The sequence below is a fragment of the Colobus angolensis genome, unplaced genomic scaffold, assembly GCF_000951035.1.
Source record: "Colobus angolensis palliatus isolate OR3802 unplaced genomic scaffold, Cang.pa_1.0 Scaffold87, whole genome shotgun sequence".
NCBI lineage: Eukaryota > Metazoa > Chordata > Mammalia > Primates > Cercopithecidae > Colobus > Colobus angolensis.
Window position 1 is genome coordinate 3,162,926 of NW_012122598.1, and position 8,494 is coordinate 3,171,419.

Sequence of the window (8,494 nt, forward strand, 5' to 3'; positions counted from 1 at the left end):
CAGCCTCCCAAAGTGTTGGGATTACAGGCATGAGCCACCATGCCCAGCCCAAAATGTGTGTTCTCTAAATCACTCTTTAAAAGAGTTTTTAAAAAACTACTTTACTAAAAAAAACTAAATTTATGTTTAGTAACATGGCATTACGATCCTTGGAAATAAAATTAATTTTAGGCTGTTGTCCTGACAAAGCAAAGGAAATGCATCTGAAGTGGCATGGTTTTGTTTTGTGGTTTTTTTGTTGTTGTTGTTGTTTGTTTGTTGTTTTTTCTAAAATTTTTGTACTCTTCCAAAAGGAAGGTTTTAGAATGTTTCCCAAAGCATGTCTGTTGGAATGGTGGTCCCATGAGATGCTCCTTTATAAAAAAGGAGGTAAAAGAATTATTTGGCCAAATCTGCTTTGAAATCCTCTGTCTCTCTTTTAGATTCATCCCACTATTGGCATAGTAATGCCTCTTTAAAGAACTACAATAAAGAAGCCTGTTTATCTTTGCTTGACACAAAATCCTCAAGTTATTAACCACCCTTTTTTCAAGTAACACCCACAAAAGTCCCTTGGTGCTAGAGGACCTTGGAACCCACTGAAAGAAACACCACCTTGGTCTCTGGGGGAGGAGAAGTGGGAGTAACTCCCTGCTTTCTGACAAATGGTTTTGAAATATTCATCATTTCTCTAAAATGACAAAGGATGAAATATTGTTTCTACTTTTAATTCATTTCCCCTACAATTCTTGTAACATTTAGTTTGTAACAAAGACATTTTAAACAAAAAGATACATTCAAAATTGGGAACCAGTAGGCAGCAAAGCTTCCATTCACCAGCCACCTGTGCATTTGAAGTGGTTGAGTCTGCTCCCAATGTGTTCATAGCCTCTGGAACGCCCTCGCAGGTACAAGAGCATGCCGTTCAAATTTTCAACCAGTTACATGGCCATGTCCCTCTCCATCCCGCCTGCACACTGGGAGAAAATGCAAATCCATGAAGAGTGGTATTTAAAGAATTGACAGCCTTGAAAACATTTTGGAATTATTTGATTTCCTCACAAAACTTCATTATTGCTAAATCCAAAAGATGAGCATGACAATATCTGTAAGTCTACCAACTGTCCTCCTTAAACTTTGCTGTTAACACTTCCCTAAATCTTCTGTTCACGCCAGCAGCATATCATATGACCAACTCTAATGTGCCTCCGTTAGATTCTACGACATTTCTGGGAGTTTATACATTTTTGTTTGAGAAAGTTAAGGAGCTATCATACAATTACAGTTCCCCCCTCCTCCCTACTCTATGATCAAAGGAAAAATTTAAGGGGCAGTGCCCCTTGTTCCATAACATATTTCCCCATGGTCCTCCATGTGCAGTGCAAAACAGCAGAAATCCCCATCCTAACAGAGTTGGCATTTGAGCAGATGGCTTGGGCAAGGAAGTTCCCAGTTAATACAGCGCCTCTTATCATGCAAACCAGTCCAAGAAGGAGACACAGCCACCTTGAGCCAAATTGTTTTGCAAGGAATGGGTTCAAAGTCAAGAAAAGAGGAGAGTTCACCACATAGACTGTCAGCTTCAACAAAGAGTAGCTCTCATAGGGGTGAATGGGTTTGGGTTGCTCAAGAAGAGAGAGATTCCAAAGATGGAGCTTGAGTTGAAGCCCCCAGGAGCTCCCCATGCAGAAAGAGCAGAGGCTCAGGCTGAGGACAGCTCCCTGAATGGCCACCTGAAACCTGAAACCGTGGAGCAAAAACATCAGGGAACTCTATATGGTGGAAAGGAGATAGCCAGATGTGGCGGTGCACGTCTGTAGTCCCAGCTACTGGGGAGGTTGAAATAGGAGGATTACTTGAGCCCAGGAGTGTGAGACTAGAATGAGCCGTGATTGCGCCACTGCACTCCAGCCTGGTGAAAGAGTAATACCCTGTTTTAATAAGAACAAAATAACAAAAATAAAAAACAAGAAAGGAGAGAGTTGGCTGAGCTTCATCACCTTGGTGGGTTTGGAACCCTTACTTGATCCTTCACTAAAGTACATCTTGGGCGTCCAGTGAGGTTCCGTGTGTATTGGGAGGATGGTGAGGATGGGAGCCAGGCATGGGACCTGTATTCAAGAAGAAGCTGCCCCACACACTGGCCATCTATGGATTTCCAGCCAACAAGCATTTGCAGCCATCTATGGATTTCCAACAACAACTGAGAACTCAAGAGACAGGCTGCCCGGTCTTTCCTCTCTCGCAGAGCATGAAGAGGCCTCCATCATTTCAGGTTGATGCTCTGGTTTGGGTAGAGCACACTCTTCCTGAGTGGCTTCCTGAGAAAATGTGCAAGACAAGTCCATTTTCTGGCTCTCCGTGGAAGACCCACTTCACCTGCAGCCTCTCTGTGTTCTCATCGGTGCTCCCTTGCTCACTCACTGCAGCTCCCTGGACTTCCCCCCGGTTCCCCGACCACAGCAGGCATGCTTCTTTCTTGGGTCTCAGCACTTGTTCCATGACCTGGAGTGCTTCCCCCCTGCCCCCTCCCTACTCTCTCTATTGCCCACTCTCATTCAGGTCTTCGCTCAAATAACACTTTCTTGGCCGGGTGCAGTGGCTCATGCCTGTAATCCCAACACTTTGGGAGGCCGAGGCGGGTGGGTCACTTGAGTTCAGGAGTTTGAGACCAGCCTGACTCAGCCTGACCAACATGGTGAAACCCCGTCTCTACAAGAAATATAAAAACTTAGCCAGGTGTGGTGGTCACACACCTGTAATCCCAGCTACTCAGGAGGTTGAGGCAGGAGAATCACTGAACCCGGGAGGTGGAGGTTGTAGTGAGCCAAGATCATGCCATCACATTCTAGCCTGGGCAACAGAGCAAGACTCTGTCTCAAAAATAAATAATAAATAAATAAATAAATAAACAAACACCTTCTTGGCGACACTTTCCCTGATAATTCCATTTAAAATTCCAGCCTTTCCCCTGCTCTCTCCATGCACCATCCCTGCTTTGCTTTGCTCCATAGGTTGAACTGTGTCCCCCCACAAAAAGATGTGCTAAAGTCCTAACCCTGAGCACTTCAGGATGTGACCTTATCTGGAAGTAGGATCATTGCAGATGTAATTAGTTAAATTAAGATGAGGTCATACTGGACTGGGGTGGGCCCCCAAATCCAAAAGGACTGGTGTCTTCGTAAGAAATTTGGAGACGCCGGGCGCGGTGGCTCAAGCCTGTAATCCCAGCACTTTGGGAGGCCGAGACGGGTGGATCACGAGGTCAGGAGATTGAGACCATCCTGAACTACACGGTGAAACTCCGTCTCTACTAAAAAATACAAAAAACTAGCTGGGCGAGATGGCGGGCGCCTGTAGTCCCAGCTACTCGGGAGGCTGAGGCAGGAGAATGGCGTAAACCCGGGAGGCGGAGCTTGCAGTGAGCCGAGATCCAGCCACTGCACTCCAGCCTGGGCGACAGAGCGAGACTCCGCCTCAAAAAAAAAAAAAAAAGAAAAGAAATTTGGAGACAGAGACATGGGAAGAACACCATATGATGGACAGAGCTGGGCTGTGCAGCTGCAAGCCAAGGGACACCAGATATTTCCGGCCACCACCAGTGGTCACCACTGGAAGCGAGGCGGAGGCAAGGAAGGATTCTCCTGCAGGTTTTTGTTTGTTTGTTTGTTTGTTTGTTTGATTTTTTTGAAGGCAGGGGTCTTGCTCTGTCGCCCAGGTTGGAGTGCATGGCACAATTATGGCTCACTGCAGCCTCAACCTTCCAGGCTCAAGTGAGTCTCTTGTCTCAGCCTCCAGAGTAGCTGGCATGCACTACCATGCCCGGCTAATTTTTTAATGTTTTTGTAGAGATGGGGGAGGGGTCTCACTATGTTGCCCAGGCTGGTCTTGAACTCCTGGACTCAAGTGATCCTCCTACCTCAACCTACCAAAGTGCTGGGATTATAGGTGTAAGCCACCACACCCAACCCCCCTACAGGTTTCAGAGGGAGCATGGCCTTGCCAGCACCTGGATTTCCTACTTCTGGCCTCCAGAACTATCAGAGAATACATTTCTGCTGTTTCAAGCCACCCAGTTTGTGGTACTTGCTATGGCAGCCCCAGGAGTTAATACACCATCTGACAGGCTCTATTTTTGAATTGTGTGGTTTATCATCTGTCTCACCTCACAAGAAAGCAGGCAGCACAGGGGCAGGGAATTCCACCAGTTTCATTCTCTTGGTGCCTAGAGCAGTGCCTGGCATGCAGTACAAGCTTTACAAGCAGTGGCGGCTGGATGAGTGAGGGGTGAATGGTTGGAGCCTAGCACTCTTCCACGGCCACTGAAGACTCACTCGGTGCCTGGCAGAAGGGTGGGCACAGCATCCTCAACGGCCCAGAAGACTGGAGATGGTGGAGCACGTGAGGGACAGTAGTGAGAGATGCAGGAGCAGGGACTCAAGAAGGCAGCAGTTTAGGAGCCGCAAGAAGACGCCATCCTATGAGCAGTGGACACCACATTGAGAGAGTGTGAAACAGGGACCGGACAGTGTGGCCGGACAGAACGCTCCTCTGCTAAACACGACTCTGACAACAGTGTGGAGGATGGGTGGGCTGAGAAGCCCCAAGGGACACAGGGACCGGGTGCAAGGCGAGGTGGCGGCCGGGGACATGAAACGAAGCTTTCCATCAGGCAGAAGGGACCATATTTGGTGACGCAGTGGCTGTGGAGGGGAATCGGGGACAGCTGCTGGGGCGGAGAAACCATCCTCTAAGATGCAGAACCTGCCAGGGAGACGGCTCCTGAGGGAAGAACCTGGCTGTGGGTGCGCTCTGGCACCTTCCACAGTCCTTCTCCGTCCGCACTAGCCTCTTGGTGTCCCCTCAGACACACCAGGCTCATTCCCACCCCAGTAACTTCCCGCCCCTCTGGCAGGAACACTGTGCCCCAGATCTTCTCTGGCTGGAGTCACCTCACAGGTCAGGTCTCAGCTCAAGTGTCACCTCCTTGGAGAGGCTTTTCCTGGCCACCTTCATGAAAGTCCCCCACAGGCCTCCATCCCGTCACCCTGCTGTCTTTCCATTGCAGCACAATCACTCTCTGCAGGCACCTTATGCATTTGCTCACAGGTGCACGGAAGGGCCCTTCCCACCAGCAAGTACGTGAGCTCTCTGTCCCATGTACAACACGGTCTCCAGTGCCTGGGACAGTAGCTGCTCAAAAATACCTGTAGAATGGGTGGGAAGATTCACGTGGCCTTCAGGGGCCAGGTTAGGCTGGGGCTGCTGATTTCAGAGCCATGGGCAGAGAGATGGCAATTTCCACGCAGGGGAAGGGCAGGGAGCCCAGGGGAAGATCTAGGAGAGGGCCTGGAGGAACTTGGTTTTGAGAGAGGAAAGAGGAAACCCTGGTACAAGACTCTCAAGGAGAGACGGGAGATGCCCCAAGGGCAGGCCTAGGAACTGAGGGAGCCTGGATTCAACCCGGCAGGCGCTCTAGAGCCCCAGTGTCCAGACACTAAGGTGCCCTTCATCTTGTTTGAGTGCTGCCAAGTGGGCATGATCAACTATCTCATTTTCCTAAGGATGAAGAGGATTTAACTCACACAGCAAGCAGCAGACCCAGGGGGAAGCCCCAGCAGTGTTCTTCTGGAGCCCACAGTCTCATCCTCTCCTGTTGATGGCACCGATCTTCTTCAGGAACTGCCACAGGAGGAGGAGAGCTGTGAGAAGGGGCCAGCCACAGCAGACGTGGCCGGGAGAGCAGCCTCTGGAGCAATCACCCGGGGGATCTGAAGACCTGGCTGTCAGCTTAGCTGGGGTGGAGGCCAGGATGAAGAGGATGGAGACATAAACAGGAGGCAAGGAAGTGGAGACGGCAAGCGTGGGTAACTCTTTGGAGAAGTTTGGCTGTAAAGACAAGTGAGACATAGGATAGTAACCGGAGGCGGCAGTGGGTGCAAAGAGCGCTATTTTAAGGTGGCAGAAACCGGAGTGTGCTTGGACGCGACAGCCAACAGAGGAGCAACTGAAGAATTGAGTTAAGGAGGAAGCGGGGCGGCTCAGCACCGGGGTGGAGGGGCTGCAGAGGCGGAGGCCCAGCCCTCCTCTGCCCACTTATTTTCCGTGGGAAGTAGGAGAAGGAGAGGGCACCTGAGCAGAGTTGGGAGGTGGGAGGGTCAGGTTTGAAAGAGCAGGGAAGGCTTGCAGTCATGCAGCAGGGGAGACAGCTGGCCGCAGCGAGGGCCAGGCAGTGGGACCCAGTGACCATTCTCAGTGCCATCAGTCTGCTCAAGGGTGTGATACTCTTTGGGGGCACCCAGCAGCCTGGGTAAAAGTTCAAAGCATAGAGAGTTGCAGTCATCCAGGGATGAGGTTTCACCGAGACGGTTCTGTGGATGGAGTGAAGTTAGGACATGGGCAAGAGAGTGACTGAGGTAATGCACCAGGCAATCTACACTGGAAGTGAGGCAGCTGGGAAGGGGCTGAGGGTCAGGGAGGAAGCAGAGGTAAAAGAGGTCAAGGGACCAGAGTGACAATGTCGGAGTGAGCAGGTTGAAAGAGTAGAAGGCGTGGCCATAAAGCACAGCCTCTCAAGGAGGGATCTGAGGGGCCACAGCTCTGAGCCGGGGCAGGTGAACACCCAGAGGAGTGGTGGGTGTGGGCATGCGGCTGCAGCCTTGGCCTCTTGGCAGGACTCACAGAAGCCTCGCGGAAGTCAGCTGTGGCTGGGAAGGGCAGCCTGGCAGCTGTGGAGCAGGATGAAGATCCTTTTTGTGTGTTTGTTTTATTTTTTTATTGTCTTATTATGCCTAGGTGAGACAAGTGCCTGGGAAAGCATTCACACAGCATGAAGGAGTATATTCTAATAAGTCTGTTCCTCACCCTGCAGTGGGCTTGCAGACCAGAGGCAACTGCAACACCATCTTCCTCAGTGTGGAGCGTTTTTCAGAGCCTGAGGGGTAGTGGTGGGAGCAGCTCAGTTGGGCGGAAGTCTTCCCCACTTCTTCCTTCCAAGGTTCCAGGCTTCAGGTCCCCTCCCAGCACCCCAGAACTGCTCAGGGTACGGAGGCCCCTGGCCAACCCCTCAGTTTCCGAAATCCTCTCTTCCTCAACTGCCAAGAGAGTCCATTCCTCGGGCTCCCTCCCCCATCCCTGAGCATTCCTTGTCTGCCCCTGCCTTTAAGTGGTGGTCCACCAGGGCTGCGTCTTCCATCCCCTGCCTGCTCGCCTCATTCTGATGCATTCCTGCAGCTTCACTTTCCACCTCCAGCAGCATCAGGGCTCAGAACTCTCTCCGCTGAATTCCAGTCCTACACACTCATCGTCCACCTGACAGCTCCCCTCCAACTCAAGGAGCCACAGTGAGCTCGTCAGCTGCCCGTCTGCCCATGGCCCCATCGGCAGCGGACATGAGTCATCTCATGGCCACCCAGCATCTGTTCACCCCAGGATGGAACAGGCCCAGAATTGATGCACAGACAGCCCCCTCTGCTTTGGACCCTGCAGTTTGTGTTGTTCCCTCCACCTCTACCGCAACCCAAGTACAGCATGTTACCAAAGTCTAGAACATTCCATACTCTCAGCGTAGTACTGTTTCAGGGTTAGCACAGAGTCAAACAGGCCCAATAGCAGCAAACCCTGGGGTTTGGCCCAAGTGACGTGGGAGAAGACCTCCCTTTTTCCTGATAGGTTTGAACCTGAGAGGCTTTAAGCCAACACCCTGCCTCACATGGAGGCCGGGAACACACACCATCAACACTCGCAGTGCATTTTCTTGGTGTCAGGTATGTGCCAAGCACCCTACATGTGTGGATCTCACTTTATCCTAACAAAACATGGCACCAGCTAGGCCCTATTTTTCCCCAACCTAAAGAGGAGGGAATTGAGCCACAGAGAGGTTCAGGGCCTTGTCAGGCCATGCAGCTAATAACTACAGTGCCAGAATTCAAATCCAGACCACGTGACTCCAGAGTCCTTGCTCTCAACCACCAGGCTCTACTGCCAGAAGCTGACACAGGCAAGCAGAGCTATAGGAAGAGGGGAAACTGATGGCCCTGCTCCCACGATGGAGCCCTGAATCATGCTGGACCTGCGTCCAGAACCACCCCTAGACTTTTCAGTTACATGGGCCAATATACTCCCTTCTGCCTAAGCCAAATATAGTTTGGGTTTTCTATAAAACCCAAAAAAGTTCTAACTGATAACACATCCTCTCAGCGGGTGGCACCACCGCACACACAGTATTCAGGCCAGAAACCAGAACATCGTCCTCCCCTCCTCCCTCTCCCTCATCCCTCACATCTAACCAGTGACCAAAGCTGGTGTCCCAGCCCTGGCCCTCTTCTTACCCCTGGTCCAGGCGACTATCATCATTTTTTTCTGGGTTTTGACAACGGCCTCCTTGCCTCCTTTCTACTTCTAGCCACCACAAACTTACCGCCAAGTTCTTTAAGATCCAGATCTTAACGTGTCCCTTCCTGCATGAAACCCTCCAGACACCTCACTACTCCTGGGGTAAGCTCCAACTCCTGCC

At 51.0% G+C, this 8,494-nt stretch overlaps 1 long non-coding RNA gene across 1 annotated transcript; it reads right to left on the bottom strand.

Annotated features, from left to right (window-relative positions):
• Positions 1 to 691: 691 nt before the first annotated feature.
• On the bottom strand, positions 692 to 8,494 carry LOC105503618. The gene is made up of 3 exons (XR_001000507.1): positions 8,399 to 8,494; positions 5,565 to 5,661; positions 692 to 956 (listed from the first exon to the last, which is right to left on the bottom strand). It is a non-coding gene; the product is annotated as an uncharacterized LOC105503618 (long non-coding RNA).